Source organism: Hemiscyllium ocellatum, chromosome 15 (assembly GCF_020745735.1).
Source record: "Hemiscyllium ocellatum isolate sHemOce1 chromosome 15, sHemOce1.pat.X.cur, whole genome shotgun sequence".
Classification (NCBI taxonomy): Eukaryota; Metazoa; Chordata; class Chondrichthyes; order Orectolobiformes; family Hemiscylliidae; genus Hemiscyllium; species Hemiscyllium ocellatum.
This window is the reverse complement of record NC_083415.1, coordinates 36416881-36444712: the sequence shown is the minus strand read 5'-3', so window position 1 is coordinate 36444712 and position 27832 is coordinate 36416881. Positions and strand designations below refer to the sequence as shown.

The 27832-nt window shown below is 39.3% G+C and overlaps 1 long non-coding RNA gene across 1 annotated transcript; it reads right to left on the bottom strand.

Annotated features, from left to right (window-relative positions):
* Positions 1-372: 372 nt before the first annotated feature.
* On the bottom strand, positions 373-26466 carry LOC132822750 (uncharacterized). Its single transcript, XR_009645470.1, has 3 exons — positions 26320-26466; positions 21799-21911; positions 373-634 (listed from the first exon to the last, which is right to left on the bottom strand). It is a non-coding gene; the product is annotated as an uncharacterized LOC132822750 (long non-coding RNA).
* Between the last annotated feature and the right edge of the window lie 1366 nt (positions 26467-27832).

Below are 27832 nucleotides of genomic sequence, written 5' to 3'. Positions count from 1 at the left end.
ATGAGATACGCTCTTATGGTCAAATCCCTATTTGATTTCACATCTATCTCCATAACCTACTCTCGTCCATTTTCTTCCAAGAATAGTCATATCTTAAGACCATAAGACATAGGAGTGGAAGATGTTAAACTCCAGAATTTATTCTCTGAACATCTCTCCAGTTATATCTCTTTCCCTTTTTAAGGTATTCCTTTAAATATACTTTTCAGAAAAGCTTTTGGTTGCCTATCTTAGTATATCTGTTAATAATTTAGGTTTGATCACATTTTTGTGGTACACCTTGTATTATTTTACTACGTTCAAGGCATGATATAAATCATAGGTATTGTTCATAGACTTAGAAAGAGAGAAGAAGGATAGGGTTAACAGAGAGATGAGTGACAGTTTAAAACAGAATCACATAGCATTGCAAATATTTGAGACAGGATATTCAATGAGAACTGAAAAGAAAGATAAGGTGCCTCATGAAATTTCAGGAAAAAGCACTTGCTTCACTAGTTATAACCACTCTAAAACATTCTCTCTCTCTATCTTTGCTGCTTCCAGGACAGCTTCTCTTAAGGCATGGGTCTTGTAGAGTTGGTGGTCACCTTCATGTGCTTGCGTGCTTCTTGGTATTACATCTTAGCTTGCCCTGCAAGAAAAAAAAGGATATTGTTGCTGCACAATTTGCTGAAAAGTTGGGAAGGTGACTGTATTTTTTTGCTCATCCATGGGATGTGATTGTCCAGCCCTGGTTACCTTTGAGAAAGTTATAGTGCACTGTCTTCTTGAACCTCTGCAGTCCATTTGGTGTAGATACATCCATAATACTGGAGAGAAAGTAGCATAGAGTACAATAGGTGAGTGGGAAAGTGGATGAAGGTGATAGGTCAGAGAGGAGGGTGGAGTGGATAGGTGGAAAAGAAGATAGGCAGGTAGGACAAGTCATGGGGACAGTGCTGAGCTGGAAGTTTGGAACTAGGGTGAGGTGGGGGTAGGGGAAATGAGGAAACTGTTGAAGTCCACTTCAACAGTCCACATTGATGCCCTGGGGTTGAAGTGTTCTGATGTGGAAGATGAGGCGTTCTTCCTCCAGGTGTCTGGTGGTGAGGGATCGGCGGTGAAGAAGGCCCAGGACCTCCATGTCCTCAGCAGAGTGGGAGGGGGAGTTGAAATGTTGGGCCACAGGGCGGTGTGGTTGATTGGTGCGGGTGTCCCAGAGATGTTCCCTAACGCGCTCTGCTAGGAGGCGTCCAGTCTCCCCAATGTAGAGGAGACCACATCGGGAGCAACGGATACAATAAATTATATTGGTGGATGTGCAGGTAAAACTTTGATGGTTGTGGAAGGCTCCTTTAGGGCCTTGGATGGAGGTGAGGGAGGAGGTGTGGGTACAGGTTTTACTATTCCTGCGGTGGCAGGGGAAAGTGCTAGGATGGGAGGGTGGGTTGTAGGGGGTTGTGGACCTGACCAGGTAGTCATGGAGCGAACTGTCTTTGTGGAAGGCGGAACGGGGTGGGAAGGGAAATATATCCCTGGTGGTGGGGTCTTTTTGGAGATGGCAGAAATGTTGGCGGATGATTAGGTTTATGCGAAGGTTGTTAGGGTGGAAGGTGAGCACCAGGGGCGTTCTGTCCTTGTTACGGTTGGAGGGTTGGGATCTGAGGGTAGAGGTGCGGGATGTGGACAAGATGTGTTGGAGGGCATCTTTAACCACGTGGGAAAGGAAATTGCGGTCTCTAAAGAAGGAGATCATCTGGTGTGTTCTGTGGTGGAACTGGTCCTCCTGGGAACAGATACGGCGGAGGCAGAGGAATTGGGAATATGGGATAGCATTTTTGGAAGAGGTAGGGTGGGAAGAGGTGTAATCGAGATAGCTGTGGGAGTCGGTGGGTTTGTAAAAAATATCGGTGTTAAGTCGGTCGTCATTAGTGGAAATGGAGAGGCGCAGGAAGGGGAAGGAGGTGTCAGAGATGGTCCAGGTAAATTTAAGGTCAGGGTGGAATGTGTTGGTGAAGTTGATGAATTGCTCAACCTCTTCACAGGAGCACGAGGTGGCGCCAATGCAGTCATCAATGTAGCGGAGGAAGAGGTGGGGAGTGGTGTCGGTGTAATTACAGAAGATTGAATGTTCTAAATAGTCAAGAAAGAGACAGGCATAGCTAGGGCCCATACTGCCCACGGATACCCTTTGGTCTGGAGGAAGTGGAAGGGTTCGAAGGAGAAATTGTTAAGGGTGAGGACCAGTTCGGCCAAACGAATGAGAGTGTTGGTGGAAGGGTACTGTTGGGGGCGTCTGAAGAGGAAAAAATGGAGGGCTTGGAGGCCCTGGTCATGGCAGATGGAGGTGTAGAGGGATTGGATATCCATGGTGAAGATGAGGCGTTGGGGGTGGGGAAAAGGATGTCTTGGAGGAGGTGGAGGGCGTGGGTGGTGTCTCAAACATATGAGGGGAGTTCCTGGACTAGGGGGGATAGGACAGTGTCGAGGTAGGTAGAGATGAGTTCAGTGGGGCAGGAGCATGCTGAGACATTGGGTCGGCCAGGGTGGTCAGGCTTGTGTATCTTGGGAAGGAGGTAGAACTGGGCAGTGCGGGGTTCCCGGACTCTGAGGTTGGAAGCTGTGAGTGGGAGATCTCCTGAGGTGATGAGGTTCTGTATGGTATGGGAGATGATGGTTTGGTAATGGGGGTGGGGTCATAGTTGAGGGGGCGGTAGGAAGAGGTGTCGTCAAGTTGGCATTTGGCTTCAGCAGTGTAGAGGTCAGTGCGCCAGACTACCACTGCGCCCCCTTTATCTGCTGGCTTGATGGTGAGGTCGGAATTGGAGCAGAGGGATTGGAGGGCTGCATGTTGTGAGGGTGAGAGGTTGGAGTGGGGGAGGGGGGTAGACAGGTTGAGGTGGTTAATGTCCCGGCGGCAGTTGGAAATGAAGAGGTCGAGGGCAGGTAATAGGCCAGCGCGGGGTGTCCAGGTGGATGCCGTGTGTTGGAGGTGGGCGAAGGGGTCCTCGGAAGGTGGGCGGGAGTCCTGATTGTGAAAGTAAGCTCAGAGGCGGAGGCGACGGAAGGAGTGTTCGACGTGTATTAAAATCATTGATGGATGGAGGGGGATGAAGGTGAGTCCTTTGCTGAGGACTGATCATTCATCCTCAGTGAGGGGAAGGTCTGGAGGGATGGTGAAAACTCGGCAGGGCTGGGAGCTGAGATCTGGTGTGGGTGTGGAGCTGGGAGTGGGGGCGGAGCTGGTAACTGGAGTGGGTGTGATGGTGGGGCTACACCAGAATTTTAGCTCATCAATACTGAAGGAATGCCAGTACACTTCCAATTGACGATGGTACGAGGCTTGGAGGGGAACATGCAGCTATTTCCATGTATCTGCTGCTCTTGTCTTTTCAGATTGCAGGCACTGTATATTTGGAAGGTGCTATCAAAGGAGCCATGGTGAATTTATCCAGTGCATCTTATAGACAGTACACACTGCTGCTCCTGAGTATTGGTGGGGGAGGGAGTGGATGTTTGTGGATGCAGTGCAGTCAAGTGGGCTGAATGGTGTCAAGTATCTTAGCATTAGTGCTTCTGTCATCAAGCAAATGGAGAGTGTCTATCCCACTCCTGACTTGTATCTTGTAGGTGGTGGACAGATTTTGAGGAAGTGAGTTACTTGTCGCAGGAATCTCACCCTTTCACCTGCTCTTATTTCCAGTGTATTGTGCACTCATCTACCAACATCTCTACTTCTGATCTTACAAGGGAGGGAAGGTTATGATGAAGCAGATGAAGATGGTTTGGCCAAGGACACTACCATGCAGAACTCGTGAAGAGATGCATCAAAGCTGAAATGACTGTCCTCCAACAATCACAACCATCTTCCTTTGTGCTAGGGATGACTCCAACCAGCAGCTTTGATGTTCAGGGCTGTCACTCTCACTTCAACCCTGGATTTCGGCCCTTTTATTCCTGCTTGGACCAAGGCTGTAATGAGGTCAGGAATCGAGTGGCCTTGGCAGAACACAAACTGAGTATAAGTGAGAAGTGCTGCTTGATAACACTGTTGATGACCTCCTCCATCACTTTACTGATGATTGAGAAAGATTGATTCAGCAGTAAATAGCTGGATTGGAACTGTTCCACAGTTAAGCACCTCAAGGGAATGTGGTGTCATATTGATCATGTCAATGGACTAATAGTCCAGAATCCCAAGCTAAGGTTCTGGGGGCATGAGTTCAAATCCCACCATAGCATATGGTGAAATTTGAATTCAGTAAGAATTGGGAATAATAACCTAGCAAAATAGCAACCATGTTAACCCAATCAATTGTCATTAAAAATAACCTGACTGGTTCACTGATATCCCTTAGGGAAGAAGTTTTCCATCTTTACTGGGTCTATCCTAAAAATGATTCCAAACCCAGAGCAGTGTGGTTGATTCTCAAATACCCTCTTGGTGATTAGTGATGGACAATAAATGCTGGCCTAGCCAGTGACCCATGAACAAATAAAACAAAGTTCCTGCCATTTACAGTTACTTTGACCGTTTTCCACCCATTATTGATAAATGTCCTAGTTCTTCCCCTACTGATTTTTGAAATGCAAAAGCATTTTAAATCTGTTCCCAATAATATTCAGTCTTATTTGGCTACGACTTGGAGAATCTAATCTTGAGTTGTTCATATGTTAGAATCATTTAGAATAATGTGTCAGCTTAATTGGTATTTTTGTTTTGCAAGAAAGGTTTTTTTTCATTAATGGAATTTTGTTCTGCGCTGTGACATTCACATCTAATGTGACACAAAAGATGTCTACTGACAGTTTAAAAACTGACATGTTTGGAATTGTTTTTCCCTGATGATTTCCTGTACCCCACTAATGTGCCGTGATTTCACAGGAGATTGATACCTGGCTTAATGTACTGGGAATAATTAGTACTGTTCTAGCTGTTAAAGCACGTCATGCTTTTTCTCAAGAAGAAAAATGAAAAGCACAAAAAATGAAGGGACAATTGAAGCTGCCAGACCTGTCAGTACTCTGTATTCAGGGACTTCTCTTAAAAACCTTGTTAAGTTGTCTTAGATCTCAGCATCGACAGGATACTTGGCTATCCATTAAGTTTACTACATTCATAAAGAACCCACCACTGTGAGAAATGATACAATTGAATGGCATTTTTAAGGCAATTTTATCACAAGGCATATTCCATTTAATAACATTCTTGTCTAGAACTGACATGGCAAATTCACTGTCAAGCTCCAAATTGTTTTGTAAATTAGCTGATCTTTGATGGTATTGTTCAAAATGTGTGCTACTGAGTTGACAAAACTGAGTTTGGTTTATGTGGATGGGACAGAATATTGGGCAGGATGAGAATATTGCTGCTGACAGCAGTGTACTTGTAGGTCACACCTTATTAGCACAGTTGAAACACAAAACAGTATATTCTATTTTCTTTTTAGTTCTCACTAAACTTCTTTCCTCAAACATTCACATGACCACATGGTTCTGTTTTTAAGTTATCACTCACCTGTCTATTAATCCTTTCCCCGAAACAGATGCCTTATTGATTCTGAAGTGGGAAATCTGGAGTTAATTCCTTAACAGCTTGCAATGAATTCAAAGAGAGGCCTTTTTTTTAATGGGCTAGCTTGTCATTCAGAAAATCTCATTGTATCATTGAAATCAATTAATCATCTTAGTGGAAGTGGCAAGGCAAGTCTTCCCTTCACAACTGTTGCTCCACCTGCACAGCCTCTATCAGCCATCTTCCCTTTTACTGCTTCCATTGGCTTGTGATTGTTTAATGTGTCTCAATTCTGCTTGCATTTAAACCTAGCCCTAATCCAGCTACTACTGCACTCACTTGTTACTTATTCTTGTCGCCAACGTAAATCTTCTCATTCAAGCTAGGATACAGAGAAACATATGCACTTATGTTTTAAAATTAGCTTTGGTTTTTAATGTTGATCCAGCCTCTCGCACTGTTATTTATGGGACATTTACTCTTTTAAAGTGGCACATGCAACAAAAGTTGAAATGTGTGGTCCAGTTTCACAAGATGGTAAGTTTTGACCATTTTAAAGTTGTCAGTGATTGAATAGTTGTAACTATTACCCATGAAGTTTAGGGCTTTTGATTACTATTGAAATGCTTTCATCTGAAGTTTATAAAGTGACACAACTAGACTGTACAGCTATCCTTAGACTTGCCTTTTACTCAATTTATCACACCAACTTTGCCCTGCAGCTTTTCTTTTTAGCATTTGGTGACTTAGGTGGTTTACATTAGGTTTTTGCTGTAAGGAGAACATCATGTGATTAATATAAATGAGAATCCCCCTTGCATTACATGATTATCAATCAAGTTCAATAGTCTTTTTAAGCCCTCGTGTGGCTCAGTGGTAACATCCCTATCACTGGACCAACAGGCTCAGTTCAAGTCTGACCTGTTCCATGGGGGAATATCTCCTGAACAGGTTGATTTGAGAAAGAATAATCTGCTTAATTGAACTCCTGTTGCAATCCTTAATATTTCCCACCAGGTGGCATTGCACCAAGTCATTTGTGAGAGCATGGCAGACATCTTTATAATGTAGGAAAGTTAAGTGTTTATGGCCATGTCTGTGGCTGTTGTTTCTATCCCATCCACAAAAGTCATTTATGTATCTCCTTGGTAAGTTTGTTTTTAATTCAAATTGACAGCATGTCCGTAATGAGCTATGTTGAATTGTATCCCTAAAATGCTTTCAAAAATGATGCCCATGGCCCTACTGAACTCTCTGCTTTCAGTGTCTACATAAAAGAGCCATTCATTACATAGTTCTGACTTCTCAAAACTGCAGCAGATAGGTCTGGGGCAATTGTTCTCCTGGCCAACTTCTTAAATATGATGAAAATCAACTTGTGTCTTAAGGCATAAAGAAAAGCTTTCTACCTAACCTTTCTCCTACCTAATATCTCTCTCAGACAAATACATTTACTGATACAAATAATGGATGTGGCATTAAGAATGCCATGGGTCTGGCTCCTACTTTGCTCACCAACATCCAATTTCTTGTGGGAGGCCTAAAACAATCATTAGTGCCTTCATATACATAAACAAGGAACCTAATAAATGTTTTATGTAATTGCCAGGGATATCTGTAAAGTGACCCATATAATATTAACATACAAATCTTCACCTTGTGTTCTAGGCATGGGGACCTTGGTGTTTGGAATAATCTGTCATTGTATTTGTTGATCCAATTGCACACATATTAGACAATGTCTAATTTTTCTTTATGGATGTTTGAGTATGTGGGCCAGTTTAATAAAGAGTGATGGAACTCTGTGGACCTTTAAAATGGTGGAACAGGCTTTAATTCATTGGACCCTCTCCCAGTTATAATCAATCCAATTTTCACCAATATATAAAAGACAGGTGGTAAAATGTATAGGTGTGACTTAAAATTAGCTGGGCCATTTAAGTTCAGTGCCGGGGACAAGTAGGTCACATTTTCACTTGATGAATTGTGTCATTAAAGTGTTCCATTACTTTTATAGTGGAGACAAAAATTATTTTGAAGTATAAATAAAGTATGTAAAGTCATTTAAACACCTCGTTCTTTAAAAATAAATGAAAGACCATGCCTTGTCAGTTAGCTTTCAATAGATATTGGTTAACATAACCCTAAGCAATTTCATTATCACTGCTTGGCTCATTTCTACAATTACTTCATTGGAGGCAGTTTTTTTTTAGTCACTCATGCAATGTGGCTGACTGCCCAGCATTTATTGCCCATCCCTAATTGCCATTGAGAAAGTGGTGGTGAGCTGCCTTCTTGAACCATTGCAGTGTTTTGACCTAGTTACAGTAAAAGAACTGTGATACACTTTCAAGACAGGATGGTGAGTGGGTTGGAGGGGAGCTTGCAGTTGGTGGTGTTCCCATGTATCTGCTGCCATTGACCTTCTAGATATAAATGTTTGAGGGTTTGGAAGGTGCTGTTTAAAGGTATTTGATGGATTTCTGCAGTGCATCCTGTAGGTAGCATATGCTGCTGCTACTGAGCATTGATGGTGGAGGGGGGTGTATGTTGGTGGATGTGGTACCAGTCAACTGGGGTTCTTTGTTCAAGATGATGTCATGCTACTTGAGTATAGTTAGAGCTGCACCAATCCAGGCAAGGGAGGAGCACTCCATTACACGTACCTTGTAGCTGATTGACAGGCTTTGGGGAGTCAGGAGGTGACTCAGTTGCCAGGAGGTATTCCTAGCCTCTGAGTTGCTCTTGTAGTCACTGTGTTTATGCGGTGAATCCAGTTGAATTACTCATCAATAATAACTACAAGGATGTTGCTAATGGGGGAATTCAGTGATGGCAACACCTGATGGCAGTGACTAGATAGTAATTTCTTGGCATTTGTGTGGTGCAAATGTTACTTGCTATTGTCAACCTAAGCTGGGATATTATCCAGATCTTATTGCATTTGAACATGGACTGTTTCAGTATCTGAGGAGTTGTGAATTGTGCTGAACATTGTGTCATCATCAACAAACCTTGATGTAGAGGAAAGGTCATTGGTGTAGCAGTTTAAGATGATTGGACCTAAGACAAAGGACTAGGCCTAAGGAACTCCCACAGAGATGTCCTGGAGCTGACCTCCAGTAGTCACAGCTACTTCCGTAGGTGCCAGCTATGACTCCAACCATCAGAATCAAAAAGTGTGGTGCTGGAAAAGTACAGTCGGTCAAGCAGCATCTGAAGAGCAGGAGAGTCGATGTTTCGAGCATAAGTTCTTCATCGATCTCTAGTATATGCGGTCCTCACTTTCTCCCACTATTGATTCTAGTTTTCTCGGGCTTCTTGATGCCACACGTGGTTGAATGTAGCCTTGGTATCAAGGGCTGTCACACTCACCTCACCTCTGGAAATCAGCTTTTTTGTTCATGTTTGAACAAAAGCTATAATGAGGTCAAGAGCTGAGTGGCCCTGGTGGATCCCTAACTATGTGTCACTGAGCAGGTTATTGCTGAGCCAGTGCTGCTTGATACACCTTCTACCACTTTACTGATGATTGAGAGTAAATAGATTGGAGTGGTAATTAGCCAGTTTGGATTTGTCCTTTTTTAGTATGTGTGCAGGTTACATCTGGACAATTTTCCACATTATCAGGTAGTTGCCAGTGTTGTAACTCTACTAGAACTGCTTGGCGAGGGGAGCAGAAAGTTCTGGAGCACAAGTCTTCAGTACAATTGCTGAAACGCTGTCAGGGCCCATAGTCTTTGCATTATCCAGTGCCTCCAACTGTTTCTTGATATCACTTGGAGTGAATTGAATTGGCTGAATACTGGGATTCTGGGGACCACTTGGAAGCTGAGATGAATCATCCACTCGGCACTTCTGACTCTTCCATCATTGAGGATGAGGACATTTGTGGTGCTTCCTCCTTCACTGAGTTGTTTAATTGTTCACTATCATTCCTGACAGAATGTGGCAAAACTGCAGAGTTTAGATCTGATTGGTTGGTTGTGGGGCCAGTTAGCTCGACCATTTCCTGTTCCTGCCATTTGGCATGCAAGTACTCTGGTTTGGTAGCTTCACCAGGTTGACACCTCATCTTCAGGTATGCCTGGTGGTGCTCCTGGCATGCCCTCCTGCACTGTCTATTTAACTGGGGTTGATCCCATGGCTTGATGGGAATAATTGTGTGGGTTATGCTGGGCCATTAGGTTACAGACTATATTGTTGTTCTGGTGCTGTTTTTGGTCCATAGCACCTCATGAATGTTCAGTCTTGAGTGCTAGATCTGTTTGAAATCTGTCCCATTTAGCAAGGTGATAGTACTACACAACACAGTGGAGGTTATTCTCAATTGAAGGCAGGACTTTGTCTCCAAAAGAACTATGCAGTGGTCACACTTACCAATATTGTCATGGTCAGATGCATCTGTAACTGACAGATTGGTAAGGATGAGGTCAGTTATGTTTTTCCCTCTTGTTGGTTCCTTCACCACCTCCCCAGACCCAGTATAGCAGTTATGTCCTTTAGGATATGACCAGCTCGTTCAGTAGTACTGCTGCTGAGCCTCTCTTCATGGTGGGCATTCAAAGGCCCTACCAAGAGTACATTTTGTGCCTTGCTACCTTCAGCAGCTGAGGGAGGATGGTACATGGTAAGCAGGAGGTTTCCTTGCCCAGTTTTAACCTGAAGCCAGGATTTGAAGTCAGTGTTGAGGACTCCCAGGGTAATTCCGAACTGACTGTATACCACTATGCCACCACCTCTGCTGGATATGTCCTGTCCCACCAGCAGGAAATATCCAGGGATGGTGATGGTAGTGTCTGGGGCATTGTCTGTCAGGTATGATTCAGAGATTATGACTATGTCAGTCTGTTGCTTGACTAGTCTGTGAGACAGCTCTCTCTCAATTTTATTACTAGCCCCCAGATGCTATTAAGGAGGACTTTGCAGGGCTGACACAACTGGCTCTGCTGTTGTCTTTCCTGCTGCCTAGATCGATGCCAGATAGTCCATCTGGTTTCAGTTCTTCGTTGAGACTTCACTGCGATTGATACAACTGAGTAGCTCGCTAGGACACTCCAGAAGGGAGTTGAGTCAATCACATTGCTATGGTCAGAGAAGGTTCACTAGGATGATTTCTGGGGTGCAGGGATTACCTTATGAGTAAAAATCAACTAGGTTGGGACTCTAGTCATTGGCACTTAAAAGAATGAGAGGTAATCACATTTCGATGTACAGGATTCTTAAGGGGCTTGACAGAGTAAATGCTGAGAGGATGATTCCCCTCATTACAGTGATGCAGAATTAAGAAGCATGGACACATGAAATCTCTTTACAGGAGCTGGTTAATAGAATTTACATCTCTTGTTGAAGCATTTGAAACAATATTAAAAAAACATTTACCAAGTACCACATCCTAGTAGGTGTTGCAAATATCACAATGCCAGATGTGGTCATTTGGGAAAGTATCATAGAACCTTCACAGTATGGCCTCCAATACAAGTACACCCTTCCTAAAGCATGGAGAGCTAAACTGTTCACAGTATCCCATGTCTGGTTTCACTAAAGATCTGTTGTAAGAGTTTGATATCCTTGAACTTCAATGCCCTTGCAATAAAGGCCAATGCATCTGTTGTCTTTCTAATTTCCTACTCCTTTTTCTGCTTCTTGTACAAGTGCCTTTAACATTTAAAAGGTTTATGCTTTTTAAAGAAAAATTCTACTTTTTATCATTCGTGTGACCGTAATGAATCCCTCACCTCAGAACCTCTGCCTGCCACCTTGTTGCTCACTCACTTAACCAAAAACCTTTGCAGTTTCGTTGCATCCTGCCCACATTTTACATTCCCACCAAGTTTTGTCTCATTAACAAAAGTATATGTTCTCAGTCTCTCTCACTCATGATATTAATATGGTTGACTGAGCCTCGCGTTCCTTCCAGTTCACAATTAGTTGTAGCCCAGCAACTTGAAAATTCCCCATTAATCCATATTCTGATTGCTGTTTGTTTAAAAATTGGAGTTGCTTCAAAACTGATTTTTTTTCCTCTTATTTCCTAAGTAGCATGTAAACTCATGTAATTGCTGCTACAGCACTATCTTCTTTCCACAAAAATAAATCTTCCATTTTTTTAAGGATAAAATGAAGGTGACGATATAAGTAATTGGGCTCACCGAGACCACTTTGTTCCATAAGCACACAGCAGTCGTGTATGGTGCCATATGTAGTCTGTTATCGATGCAGTGTTTCAGAAAGCAAGAATTTCTAGGAACAAAAAAAATGAAAACAACCCTTCATATGAAGAGGGGAAAGGGAGCAATGGTTATTGCGACATGCAAGCTGGAAGGATTGAAATGTTTGATTGGTGTAGAGTAAATCACTAGCCCCTAGAAATAGGGTATATCAACAAGCACTATTACTCAGCAATCCTTGAAAAGTGGCAGACCCCTTCAGAAGGTGGGAATGAGGAGAATTGCTTTTCTCTCAAAGTCATGAATTTTTGGAACTCTCTCTTTCACAGAGAAGGCAGGATATAAATTATTTTTAAGGTTGTGTTCTCAGATTCTTGACTAACAAGAGTTAGAGGTTATCAGGATGGGTGGGAATGTGGAGTTCAGGCCATAATTATATCAGCCATGATTCCTTAAATGATGAAGCAGGTTTGAGGAGTTGCATAGCCTATTCATGCTCCTAATTCATTTGATTGTAATTGAGAAAATATCAACAGCTATGAATTGTGCAGTCCTGCTGAATAGATAATGTTCTTCTTACATTAGATGGCAACTTCCTAATTATAACATGACAAAGGTTATTCAATGTTGCACAGAAGCAATTACTGTAAGGAAATTCAAAATAGTGAACTTTGCTGGTATGTTAACATTTCATGACTATTAATACCTAAAGAAAATATGATACCCCGCCCCCCAACTCTGCAACCAGCATGCCTGAAAATACTAGATATTAGTCATGAAACCTGCAAACCTGCCATTTTTATCCAGGTTGTGTATTTCTCATAGGAGAAAGTGAAGGCTGCAAATACTGGGGATCAGAGTCAAAAAGTATAGTGCTGGAAAGGCATAGCCAGTCAGGCAGCATCCAGGGAGCAGGAGAGTTGACGTATTGAGCATCATCTTTTCTTGATGATGATGAAGAGCTTATGCTCAAAACGTTGACTTTCCTGCTCCTCAGATGCTGCCTGACTGGCAGTGCTTTTCCAGCACCACACACTTTGACTGTATTTCTCATAGGTTTTCTGAATAGGTCCTCGGGTTTAGTTAGGAAAAAAATGTTTTCATTGAAAATTTCTCACGGTTGGTATCTACTTGACTTTTCTTCTTAATGAGAGCTATCAGGTTACCACAAGCTCAAAAAGAACAGAAAGAAATGACAGTTTTTAATTCATAATTTTTATTTAGCTGTGATTTGTTGACAGATGTCACACTTTGACTAAACTGTTTTGTGGTTATTACAAGTATTTGAATCAGAATCACATCTGTTCCATTGAGTAGCATTTATCATAAAATCAAAACTTATTATCTATCCTGATATTTGCAGTAAGATTCTTTTTGTTTGCAGTTTCCAAATCAATTCTAGTCTGTAATAATTAGTATTTGTAGGTGTTCCTAAGTTTAGTCAGTAGTGATGTTTCAGATCAATCAGATCTGTTACAGAAGCTGCCACAGGGATGTAAGCCATGAATTTGGATGTAACATAAATATTTGTTGTAGTAGAATAACAGCACATAGGCTAGCTGAGAATAAATGGCTGAACTTGTTAATAGTCAGCTTGTCAAGTTAAATTGAGTGGTTACGTGGAAATAGGCTATTCAGTCCACGTGGTCTTGCCATTGTCTGTGCCTTACAAGAACTTCCTCCTAACCTACTTTGTCTAAAGCTTTTTTGTAAATCATTCTGTTCTTTTGATGTTTGTGTGCTTAAATAGCTTCCTTTTAGGTATATCTATTCTATTTCCTCAAAACTCTCTGATTTCCATATTGTTACTATTTTTTGGATAGAGATCTTTCCTAAACTCCCTTTTGGATTTATTAGTGACTAGTTCATATGTATGACTTCTAGGTTTGGTGAGTATATTGATTGAAACATTTTCTCTCTTCCTATTCTATTAAACTCTATTGACAGTCTCTATTAGATCATCCATCAGCCATCTCTTCTGTAGGCAATAAGGTACCAATCTATTGGGCTTTCCATCTTAAATATATCATCTCAGTTTGACATAATTCTTGTGCATCTTCATGGATGCATCTGAATCCATTAAATAATATTGAAACCAAAATTGTACAACATACTCTAAGTGGAAAAAAGATCAAGGCAAAGAGCTGATGGAGTGTAGAAATGATTTTCTTTTTGTTAAGGATTGCAGAACTGGTTTTGAAACAGATGACAGAATATGTTTAGAAAGATACAAAGCCCCTTCTTGTGTATGATTGATTAAATATATTATTCCAGATATAGAATTCCAATTTCATACAGGAAGTGAACATATGGATATGTTTTGCTGGAGACTGAAACATTCCATGTTCTGAATTAACACCTGAACATATAGAAACTAAAGGTGCAAAAATGCTCATATGAACATAACGGTCTGAATTCCTTGTGTTTTTGTCAGGAGGTACATGCCCCAGCTGGTTGCATGTTTCCCACCAGTTTGTGTATCCAGGATTTGTGATAAGTTGAACCTTTTTGGTCTTTTGAGAAGATGGTTTTTGAGTTCACTTTCAGATGCAGTTCAATGTCAAGCCACAGAACTCCACATATTTTCAGCACTGGAAATATTAACAGTTGGAATCAAAAATTAAAATTGACAAATCATAGCATGAATTAGTATAATTTTGCAATGTACGCATGTAAGTCCTCTACATTGAATATAAAGGGGAAGGTCACTATTTCCATACTGTGTGACAGACCTTCTGGCTTGCTAATCATGATTCAATTGTCCTGCTTTTTGGAAGACCAGATCTACATAAAATTACTAAATGGATTTTTTATAATAGACATCATATTATAAATAAAATAATCTGTGATGCTTTTCTGAAGGTCTCAAAATTTCTCAGTCAGTTAAACATATTAACACTTTACTAAGAAGATATCTTGCACAATTATTCCCAAATCCTAAGTAGTTTTGCTGTTTATGAAATCTTAGTTTCCACAAACAACGAATCCTGAGTTTACACCTTATCTTGCAGTTCACTGTGAGCAACACCATGTAGATTTTCTTTTGTTGTTGTTGAACTGAAATGTAGGATCCATATTTTCAGTGTAGAACAAAGAACTGTGAATGCTGAAGATATGAAATGAAAACAGAAATTGCTGAAGAAACTCTGCAGATGCTGGCCAACCTATAGAGTTTCTCCAGCAATTGTTTCCATCTATTTTAATGCTTTGCTTAAATCGGCAGCTGTAACATTGGAGTCCACTTTAAATAAAATTATTTATAAAATGATTCCCAGCAATAATTTTAAAGCACCAGTTTTCATGTTCTAATCCATAATAATGATTTTTTACAGTTAAGATGTGTACTAGTATTTCCAGCAAAACTAAAGATGGATAGCTGTCTTCCACTTGCAGAAATAAAGGTACCTTTCAGGGAGTTTACTGGGCCTGTGATTTGGTGTTGTAGATTCTACATTGGCTTGACATTTATCCTATTCAAATAAGTCTGTGATAGTTATAACGAAATGCTTTAATCAGTTTAAACTGCAGTACAGTATTTGAATGCCTAATCTGGATTTAACACAGCAGTGTTGGTGGAAGGATTGTATTGTATGAGATGAATTTTTTTTATGTGCGACGTTAAACTGAGAGCCATGAGTAATTAGATCTTAAGCCCTTAAGAAAACGGAGCAGAAATTAGGCCATTTAGCCCATTGTGTCTGCTCTGCCATTCAATCATGGTTGATAAGTTTCTCATCCCCATTCTTCCACCTTCTCCCTGTAACCCTTGCTCCCCTTGACAATCAAGAGCCTATCTATCTCAGTCTTAAGTATACTCAATGACCTGGCCTCCACAGCATTCTATGGTAATGAATTCCATAGATCCACTACTCTCTGGCTGAAGATGTTTCCCTTGATCTCCATTCTAAAAAATCTTCCCTTTACTCTAAGGCTGTGCCCTCAGGTCCAAGTCTCTCCTACCAATGGAAACATCTTTCCAACACCCACTCTGTTCAGGCCACTCAAAATTCAGTAAGTTTCAATTAGATCAATTCTATTGTCTTAACTGACTTTTAGCTCTCAATTGACATTACTAATAAAGTGAAAGCACATAAATATTTCTTTAAAATAAAAGAACTATTTAAAAATATTGCATGTGCACTCATTGGATTGTGTTTTTGCTTATGCATCAGTTATCCAATGAAAATTTTAAGAAAGTTGGTGTCTTGGCCATCAAATAAGAATGGTCAATGGGCCAACGTAATTCCAGTGATTCACCTGCTAGGAAGCTGACTCCATCCATTGTCTGGATTTTAGTCACAGCAGGAAACCTGCTCACTGAATTGAAAATTTAGGCAGGTAGCCATCATTCCTGAGCCAGTCACCCTCCACAGCCACCCAGATGGAAAACTGGCATGCAAGTCTGCAATGCCCAATTGTCTACATGTACACCTCTACAGCCCAACTAATAATGGGCCCATCAAATTTGTTAAATAAAACTCTGCTACAAGGTGTCAACTGACAAAGTCATGAGCTGAAGAATACTACTTTATTGATTCCAAAAATAATGAGTTATCTAACATTACATGAATCACCAATTAATAACAATCCCAAAATTTCATTTAATGGAAAAAATGTTTACAGTGAACTAATAAGAAACAGCATTTTTAAAACAGATTTCACGATAACTTTTGGATAATTATTATGGTTAACAAACTTTGTATAAACGCCACAAAGTAAAACTAATTTTCAAAACTCAATGTTATACTGTGAACGAAACTCAGTTTTTCAAAGGGAGATCGACAAACATGACAGGCTCATGATATTAATGTCGAAAAGGACATCAGAATAGAGTGCAGGGAATGTCTGATATGTAGATTGTAAAATATAGAAACATGCACACTCTGACATAGATGAGAATGCCGTGAAGGCTGCATTTTTCTTAGCAAATGAGAAGTGTTTCATGGGCTGACGAACCTGAGATTGACCTTCATCTTCACCATTCTCAGGTTAGACAGTCCTTGAGGCACATCTCTACGTTATCTTTCAGCTCTTGGTGTTCAGTGTTTCTTTGATCCTGTATGGGATTCATATAAACTATAAACTTGTACATTCAGCTGACAAATTCTCAAAATTATCAAATAATGGTGAAAAGTAAAAAAAAATGAAAAATAACATTTTGCAATTACTGAAAATTTTTACCAAAATGATTTGAAAATGCAAGTGCACACTTTGTAAATTCCCATTGACTTGGCTTTGCATGTAGACCAAGTGTTTTGATATCAGAACATTCTGATTTTACATTAAAATACACCCACTATAAGATTCTTATAATTTTTGCATTTTATTTTAAACTTTAAAAATGTTTGCATCAAGTGGAATAACTTCACTGAATTCACCAACATTGCATTAAAAAATGCTAATTCCACAATTTAGTTCCTTCCTTTAGCTAAAAAGCTTTGTCTGGGAATATTAGCTAGGCTAGCTTGTATATAATCAATATTTTACAGTTATACCTGTAACATATTTACTAAATGTGTTCCAGCTTTTTCATACGGGCGTTAACTGTTTATTTTAAATTGTCAACAAACTGTCAAAATTGCAGACAAATAACTTTACATCATCTAAAGGGATGTCTTAACACTTGAACATGGACAAGTTAGACTTCATTTGCTGGCTGTTATTTATCCCCCACAAATAAATATCCTGGTTATTATCATCTTACTGTGCACAAATTGATCACCATGCTTACTATAATAAAATCACAGAAGGCTAACATTTGACCAATCATACTTGCACGACTCTTCAGATGGGCATTGTTACCTATTGCTGATCACCTGCTTTCTCCCCATAACTTTGAACATTTAGTTTTATCAAATAACCTTCCAATGCCCTCTTGAACACCTCAGTTGAACCTGCCCCTTGAACACTTTTTTGCGCAGTGCATTCCACACAATCACTACAGGGTGTTCTGGTGCAATACGATGGCTGTGTTCTTCTGCAACCTTGTGCTATGAAAAATCACGCTTTGAAAAACTGCTTTAGAAAATTGCACTGTACAAGATCCCTATAGAAAATTGCTAGACCTGTTCAGTAGAATGTTTTGATAACACAAACTATGTCCACAATTCATCAATCACATCATAGCCAATTCACATGGCTGAAATGTATGTTATACTGGAACAACCTGAACTCGCTGAAGGGGAGAAAAGTTTCTCATCATCCTTGCTTTTTCTGCAAATCACTCATTTGTCATCTTGAATTGTCTTGTTCTTTTAATTTTACAAACCAGTGCAGTTTCTTCTTATCTATTCTGAGAACCTGCACATGATTTTGAAAACCTTCATCAGATCTCCTCGTAGTTGCCTTCTCTTCAAGGAGAACAGTCCCACTTCTTCAATCTATCCTCATACTGAAGTTTCTCATCTCTGGAAATATTCTTGTAAATCACTTCTGAGCTTTCTCCAATGTATTCACATCCCTCCTCTAATGTGGTATGAGGTCTGGCTGAGTACTTGTACAAATTCAACATCGTATCCCTGCTTTTGTACTAAATGCCTCTATTAATAAAATCAAGGATACTGTATGGTTTACTTACTGCTGTCTCCACCTATAATGCGAATTTCAATTATGTGTGCCTGCATGCATCCAGGTACTTCCGCTCCTGCATATACCTTAGAATTGTACCCCTATTTTATTTTGTTTTCTATGCACTTCCTCCAAAAGTGCATCACCTCGCACTTTTCTGCATTGAAACCCATCCACCAACTTATTTCCACTTCAGCAACTTGTCTATATCCTTTTGGAATTTTCCATTGTCCTCCTCAAACTTCACAATTCTTCCTAGTTCATGTTATCTGCAAACTTAAAAATTGTCCTATGCACACAAAGGTCAAGATAACTAATTTATATCAGAAAAAACAAGGGTTTCCAATATTGACCTCTGGGAACCTCCACCACAAACCTTCCTCCAGCCTAAACAATATCCACTGACCATTACTTTTCACCTAAGACCCTTTTATTCCATGATCTAGGTAGAGTCACCCGAGTCCCAGAAGAGCACTCTCTCAATAGAGATGATGTCTGATGGTGAATTTAACTGGATTCCTACCACACTTCAGGCAAGGGGTTAGATTGAAAAGGTTGGATGCATTGCATCTGTTCCTGGTGCCTTGCCAACTTAAATACCAACAGCCTATCCAACATGTCTGCCTTTTCAGTTTTGAAACTTGTTTTACTTTATCTTAAGCTGCCTGGAAGACAGCGGAGATAAAATTTTGGATCTGTTTATCCTACCTGTCCCTTTTGAGAATCCATACCTTAACAGTACCCAGACCCATTGTTCAGTTACTGTTTATACCCCAGCCCCTCATTCCAGTAGATCCTACAAAGATCTGTTCTTGCTCTGTCAAAGTCCATCTTCCAACAATTGATTTTTCTCAGTCTGATTTGTTGCATTGAAAAAGTATACATTTCTTTCAAAGAACATGCATTGTTTGATGTTCCTCAGTTACTGTTTCAAAGCTGTGTACCTTAACACACAAACTTAATATATTTGTGTTCCTATCACTTAACCATTATTGTTGATGAGGTTATCAGGAATTTGGCGAAAGAGGGCAACAGGCCGAGCATGAAATTCCATCTAGTCAAATTAATCATTAAAAAGAAATTTTGTGCAGCCCACCTTGACTCCAGTATGTCTTTTCAATTGCCAAAGAAATTTGTTTGGTTTTCTATATGCAATATCAGAATTAAAAATTTTTCTATGTATTCACAAACACTGGCAACAAACCTTTTAAAAATAAAGATTAGAAATTACTATTAACAGTACTGAAATTGATAACAGAAATAAAATCTGGAGTATTTTCGTGGTTAGTATTTAAGAATTAGTTTCTAGATTAGAGTGGTGATAGAAGAGCACAGCAGTTCAGGCAGCATTCGAGGAGCACCAAAACCGACATTTCAGGCAAAAGTCCTTCATCAGGAATACAAGCAAAGTGCCTGAAGGGTGGAGAGATAAATGGGAGGAGGGTGAGGGTGGGGAGAAAGTAGCATAGAGTACAATAGGTGAGTTGGTGAGGGAATGAAGGTGATAGGGTGGGGGTGTGGGGGGGGAGGGTGGAGTGGATAGGTGGAAAAGAAGATAGGCAGGTAGGACAAGTCATGGGGACAGTGCTGAGCTGGAAGTTTGGAATTGGGGTGAGGTGGGGGAAGGGAAAATGAGGAAACTGCTGAAGTCCACATTGATGCCCTGGGGTTGAAGTGTTCCGAGGCGTCTGGCGAAGAGGGAGCAGCGGTGAAGGAGGCCCAGGACTTCCATATCCTCGGTAGAGTGGGAGGGGGAGTTGAAATGTTGGGCCATAGGGTGGTGTGGTTGATTAGTGCAGGTGTCCCGGAGATGTTCCCTAAAGCGCTCTGCTAGGAGGCGTCCAGTCTCACCAATGTAGAGGAGACTGCATCGGGAGCAACGGATACAATAACTGATATTGGTGGATGTGCAGGTAAAACTTTGGATGTGGAAGGCTCCTTTAGGACCTTGGATGGAGGTGAGGGAGGAGGTATGGGTGCACCAGACGCCTGAAGGAAGAACGCCTCATCTTTCGCCTCAGAACACTTCAACCCCAGGGCATCAATGTGGACTTCAACAATTTCCTCATTTTCCCCTTTCCCCCACCTCGCCCTAGTTCCAAACTTCCAACTCAGTACTATCCCCTTGACTTGACCTACCTGCCTATCTTCTTTTCCGCTATCCACGCCACCCCCCCGACCTATCACCTTCATCCCCTCCCCCACTCACTCACCTATTGTACTCTATACTACTTTCTCCCCACCCCCACCCTCCTCTCACTTATCTCTCCACCCTTCAGGCTCTCTGCCTTTATTCCTGATCGAGGGCTTTTGCCCGAAATGTCGATTCTACTGCTCCTCGGATGCTGCCTGAACTGCTGTGCTCTTCCAGCACCACTAATCCAGAATCTGGTTTCCAGCATCTGCAGTCATTGTTTTTACCTTTAAGAACTAGTTGCCATTTTAATTTTAAAATGGTGGACTGAGTATGACATGGATGTTGCAGCTGCTTCTGAGATTTAGGCTTATTTCTAAATTAACTTCTACATTTCTTATGAACAAGAAATCTTTGGAGGTATTTGGGTCAAACGCAGATCGGTGAGCCATATTTAGTTTTGCATAGTGGTCAGCATGAACTTATTGGTTTGTTTCTGTGCCCTATAACTCTGGCAGGATTTATGGGGAAGATAATCACCTATCATTTTATTACTTAATTTTAATGGTGGGAATAAGGCAGGCCAAGTGGCTGAGGTGTCAGTGGGGAGGAGTTTGTGGCCAATGATCATAATTCTGTTAGTTTCCAAATAGTGATGGAAAAGAATAGATTTGATCTAAAAGTTAAAGTTCGAAATGAGAGGCCAAATTTGATGGTATTACAGCAAGAACTTTCATAAGTTGAGTAGGGGTGGCTATTCATGGTAAAGGGATCGCTGGAAAATGGGAGGCCTTCAAAAATGAGAGTCCAGAGACAGTATGTTCCTGTTACTGAGAAGGGCAAGGCTGGTAGGTTAGGGAATGCTGGATGACTAGAAAAATGAGATTCTTGTCAAGAAAAAGGAGTTCCTGATGAAGGATTTCTGCCTGAAACATCGACTCTCCTGCTCGTCAGATGCTGCCTGACCTGCTATGTTTTTCCAGCACCACATGTTTTGACTATGACTCTCCAGTATCTGCAGTCTTCACTTTCTCCTGTACGTCACATGTAGACAGCTGGGATCAAGTGAAATGTAGAAGTGTATAAGGGCAGTAGGAGCATATTTGAAGGAAATCAGGAGGCCAAAAAAGAGACATGAGGTAGCTTTGGCATATAGAGTTAAAGAGATTCCATAAATACATTAAGAACAAAAGAGTAACTAGGGAGAGAATAGCGCCCCTAGCCCACAGTGATTTAAAGATCAATAAGACTGTGTGGAACTGCAGGAGATGGGGGGAGAGATTAAATGTGTATTTTGCATCAGTATTTACTTAGAGAAGGATATAGAAGCTGGAGAACTTGGAGAAATAAATAGTGATATTTTGATAAGTGTCCGTATTGCAAAAGAGGAAGTGCTGGCTGCCTTGAAATGCATAAACCTGGATAAATACCTGGGATCTGAAGAGTTGTACTCCAGAGCTTTGTGGGAAGATAGGGAAGTGATTGTTCAGCCCCTTGCTGAAATATTTGTATCATCGATAGCCATGGGTAAGCTGCTTGTAGACTGAAGGTATAATCAAAAATAATCAGTGTTTTCGACATTATTTTGGCTGCAGTGTAATGGTGCTAACAAACCTATGGTTATAGTCAGAAAATGCAGTTTAGTTATATGTATGAAGGACCTATTTACGTTCTGTAGATTTCAAATAGCTCAATGCAATTTAACAACAACAAATTCACTGTCCAAGTTAAATTTGCTGGTCTTGATTCAGAATCTCATTTTTATGGTGCAAGCACATTTTTGCTTGGGTTTGATTGCAAGTAAAGCCATGTGAGAACCTACTGAGAAATACATAGCAATGTCATAATGAACTTGAAGGCCTTTAGTTATTGGCAATTTTATTTGACTTTACTCTCATTGGAATTCCTTAAGAAGCATTGATATCTAATAAAGTCAACACTGTAAAAACAATACAAAATGCTATGCAGACCAAAAAGATTTATAGGAAAACATAAAATGCTGGCAGACATTAAAGTCAAGCACAGCTTCTATGCTTGATATGCCACAAATCATCATTTCAAGACTGACAAGATCAGAAGCAGAAAATACTTCACATGAGCCCATAACAAGGAACATAAAGGAAAATAACAGGAAAATATGATACGCAACATCGGACAAAGATGAATTATGAAATGTTTCAGTGTATTATACGTGATGGACAACTAACAGACTGAACAATAATGTAAGACAAAAGGAAATGTGCTATATAAAGTTATATTAATATCAGACAAGTATGGGACCATAAGAATTGCCAAAGTGGGTTAGTTCAGTTGCAGAGGGGAGTGTAAAAACCTTGGAAAAGTAGAATTAGCATTTGCAATGGTCAAAAAAGAAGTCCAATGAATATAATTCTTGGGCGGTGATTATACTGAATTTCAAATGGTGGCCTGGCTGTAACCTGTCTACAATGGTATGTAAATGATGAGAATTACACATGCCATTTCACACAACATAAACCAAAACATTCAGCAAAATCCAATAAAGAAATCTTGGCCATATTTTATTAGTCAGTGTAAAATATACAAATTCATATCTGTGCAAAACAGACCAGAAATGCACATAATTTGCTCACCTGCAATTTTGATAACTGTTGTATTCAGAAAATCTTATATAATAATTGAGTATATAACTCCATGCATAAACTGAAATCAAACTATTGTTACATGTTCTTCAATTAAGAAGATCACAATAAATAACAATATTATTTTAGTGAAGTTTTTTAAAAATCAAGGCAGACGATTGGTATCAGTTTGCACATAAATGTTTGCATCCTTATCTTTTCTTGATTTGTACGAAAAATGCCATTATTAATTAAGTAGATTTGAAACTATTCATCAATCTTCATCTGACATTGCACATCAGTTTGAATATGTTCGAAAGTAAACACTTCTGTCTCTATGGTCACTTATCCAATGGTCAACTCTGATTGCTCCCCAAGCTTAGTTGCTGTTGTTAAGTAGGGAAAACTTGAATCTATTTTTTTCACATTAAGACTTTTGTGCCATATATCACACTGTTGAAACATTGTTTAGTAGATAATAATTTGTATTTTAACTATAATCCAGTCAATCCTATCTCTGAATTAATTACAAATTGGCACAATGCCAGTAGGTGGACAGGAAACTTATATAAAAAAAGTTAATATTTGTCATTTATCATGAGCATAAGGATAATTTTTTCCCTCATTTTGCAATGGGTTTTCCAGTATTTTAGAGTTGATAGGATGCATTAGATGATGACCAAATATTTCTGCAAATAATATTGCGCACTGATTGTTAAATTTACTTATTTGCACGGCAGCAGGTCAATGAAAAGTTGCGTTTTGGAGAACCCAGAAGCAGGAGCTAGATTAAGATTCTCTGGCATCCAGTTTAAATTTATTTCATTCAAGCTATTAATTTATTGATTTCTGCCTTATTTTAATTTATTTGCATTATACTTGGTTCTGCAATCAAGTGGAATATCCAATAAAAGATAATGAAATGTAGTATGACCTTCACAAACTACCTTGAATTATTACTGTAAATCTAAAATGACCTTCAGTGATTCAACATAGATGATTTTCTTTGCCCCAAAATAGTTCTGACACAATAAGTCAAGCTCTTGGATAAAGCCGCTTCTTGTCTCATAGAATAGAGAGGTACGTTCTGAAAGCTCAACACGTGCTAGGTACTAGATTGGAAAAATTCAGTTCGATATTTAATTTGATACCAAGTCACTTCACATTCAGATGCCACTCTGTTCAACATCCAAATTTGAAAATTATGTAGTTTTGTAACCTTCCAAATTTCTTCACTCCTTTCTTGAAGATGCTGACTTGTTTTACAGTACAAGCAGCTACTGGAATACATTTAGACTAATGAATGGATGAAATAAATGATGTAAGTGCACATGGGTTATTCGGATGCATGGGCTTGCCATTCCTGTTTTCTTCTAACATTAAGATATTCAAGTTTCAACAGTAGATGCAAGGTACTGCATAAGGTTAGAAGTAGAAACCATGGTTTTATGTTTCTTCCTGTTTTCCAGGATGTGAGACCAATTGGAGAATCTGAGGTAAGATCATTCAATATAAATCAGGCATCAATCCATATGTGACTTACATTCCCTCCTTATCATGAGCTCAGGTTGATATTTCAGTTCTTTTTAATAGAAGTTCATTAATTATCATTTTGCTGACTTGAAGATGAAAGTTTTAACAGATTGTGTTTAATGAGATGAAAATGAGAATAGAACATTCCAGGAACTAGTTTCTGAATGTTCCATAATATAGTTTATTATGGGACTTTTTTTGATATAAAATAAAATAAGCACTTGGAAATGTAGGCAAACCAGGTTAAGAATACGGAATACATTCATTAAATTTTAGAAGCAGAACATATGCACTGTAAGTACATTTCCTAGCTGCAAATCCTTTTCATAACCAAATGTGGAAGCATTTTGAGGAACTGAGAACATAAGGTCATATATTTCAGCTCCAATTATATTGTTAATGCCAGATTATTCTTTATAGCTTGCCTATTCATATAAACATCTAGAAATGTGCATTCTCTCATGCAGGAAGAATGATGAATGATGTAAAAGAAGTTGTGCTTGGAACTAATGTTGTCCACTATCCACAATGTCATTTTAAGAAAGAAAGGGCAAACTTGTATTTACATAGTGCATTCTATGAATCTTTGGTGTCTTCAAAAGTATTTTTTAATTGACGGTGAAACAATTGAAAGTGCAGTTACTGTTGAACATTATCAGAGGAACTTGTTTATAAGCATACCTGTGGGATGTAGTAACACATCACTTTTTATACATACAAGTTAGGTTAGTAATTCGACACAGTGCCAATCACATTACACAGGGTTAGGCCCAATAAAAGGCAGTCATAAGTAACAAGTGTTTTTGTTTCAATTTGTTAATAATGCTTAAATTTTGATCAGAACACAATAAGGATCACTTTTTATTCCTGAGCAGTGCCAGGGAACACTTAACATTTACTTGAGAGGAAAGTGGGCCTCATTTAATGCCTTATCCAAGAGTCAGCACCTTTTTAACAGCAGCACATTTTTTAGCATTGTACTCAAGCCTTAGAGCTGTCCTTTCAACATGCAAAAAGATGTAAGACATTTCTACTGTTGTTGTCACTCTTGCTTCTAATTCCTTTAGAGGCAAATATTTCTAATTCATTTTTGTTCTATTTGCAATGTTTGAGTAATTGTAAAGTGGCATTTGAACTTCTCTGCTCCAGAATTCATGTTCTAATCATAGTTGCCTTCATTACCTTTTTTTAAAATTTTGCTTGAATAGAATCATGGAACCTTACAGTGCAGAAACAAACTATTTGGTCCATTGAGTTCTGCACTGAGCAGCATCCTACCTAAACTTACCCAGACACCAATACCATCCCCCCACCCCCACCACATTTCCAGTGGCTCACCTGCATTGACTACATGACTACATATTCCTGGAATCTATGGGCAATTTAGCATGGCCAGTCCATCTAACTTGCATATCTTTGGACTGTGTGAGGAAATCCAAGGACCCAAAGGAAACCCACACAGACACCTGGAGAACATGCAAATTCCACGCAGTCACCTGAAGCTGAAATCAACGTATCCCTGTTGCTGTGAGGCAACAGTGACTAACCATGATAGTCAATGTTACTAACCTTTATAAAATTAAGGACTCCAGTTGGTCTGCTGATGAACAAAGTCATTTCAAATCAAATCAAATCATAATATAAGATAAAGTGGGAGTAAATTTTTAAAATATGTGTAAGTATTTGTCTATACCATGGTATATTTATGTTACAGCATGTTTTAATTAATCATTTTTAAATATTTTAAACAATTAAAACAATTGACTGAACTAAAAGTTTATTTTGATAATATAACTACATTTGATAAATATATCTTACCTGTTTACCTTTATTCAAGGCTGCAGTGCTTAGCTTGCAAGGAGAGGATTCTCGAAGCACCTAACCATATTTACCTGTGTATTCCTTTAACAATCTCCACAAAAGAGTGAAGTAAGCACTAAGTAATATATGCACACTACAGTGTCCTTTGCGTTATGTCTCCAAAAGACCCTGATGCTTTGAACTGGCTACTTTATACGATCATACAGTAAACTCATTTCCTGTTTACCAATTATAGAATGGTTTGTGGTGAATTTTCCATTACACCCAAAGAGGCTTGTCAATGTATTTTTGATATTCTTTAAGTAATTATTTAAAAGTATATATTTTATAATAAATACAATAAAATTTGATATAGCAAGCAAGCTATATGGTCCAGAAAGCACTGTAGTGTTAAAACTTTTTTTAGTGCAAGGTGATTACTATAAGAATACAACATATATAAAGTAAAGACATAAGACAACTCTCTGATAGAACAATCCTTTCACAGCCATTGGTTACTGGATATCTCAGGTTTCCAATTGTGCATCTTTCTCAGTGAACAGATTCCAGTTTATCCTCACTACACTGAAATGTACTTACATTGCTTAGTATTACAATAGATGTTAAAGTTGATAGTCTGTGGCATGGTTACTTCTCACACCAAATGAAACAATTTAGAACTTATAGACATAAATGTTAGTCACCCCAAATCATTAGTTCATGTCAAATAGGGATTAACGCAAGTATGATGCAATTATGGAAACTGATCACAGCGATTGTTAGTTTCCATGTTGTGAGCTGAACCACAGCATCCTTCCTGTCTTTACTCTGAATTAAGTCTTTACATTTTTTTTCATCTAAAATACCCTTGACTTTGAAAATATTCAAAGATTAATGCATCAATAATGAAATCTGAATATTCTTAGCCACTTGCGTTTATCTCTTGGGTATAGCATTCACAGTGATAAGTATACCATCTCTTGAAGTACTTAAGAATGGAAAATCTGGTAAATTGCCGCACTGTTACAGGCACTGACCTACTTGAAGTATAATGTCTGATTCAAATGGTAATGCTTAAGTAAAGAATGGGACAACTATATTTGCAATAATTATTTGAATGAACAATAAATACAGTTGAATTATTTTAGCTGCATTAAATCTTCAGGGCTATTGCAAACACAGACACAAAGGATACAGGTTATGGAAAAATGAACCGCTTGAGGTATTAGCCACATAATCACCAGAACCACAGGGTTAAGTCAGTTATGTTGGTTGTGTTACCAGCGGTTGGTTTTTCCATAGATTAATTCAGTCTGTTGTGTATTCTATTTATACACATTCTAATTTATTTAACATTTTTCACCACCACGACATTCCTATCTGATAGCTCAACAGTGACGATGGGGTGGATTTTGGATTTTGAGGTCTAGAATTCAGCAAATTGTCTGACCATTTATTTATTGGCTACTTTGATTACATTTTTAGTCTCCAGTTTCAAGTTTAAGAGATTAGCAAGAGCTGAGTGATTCAT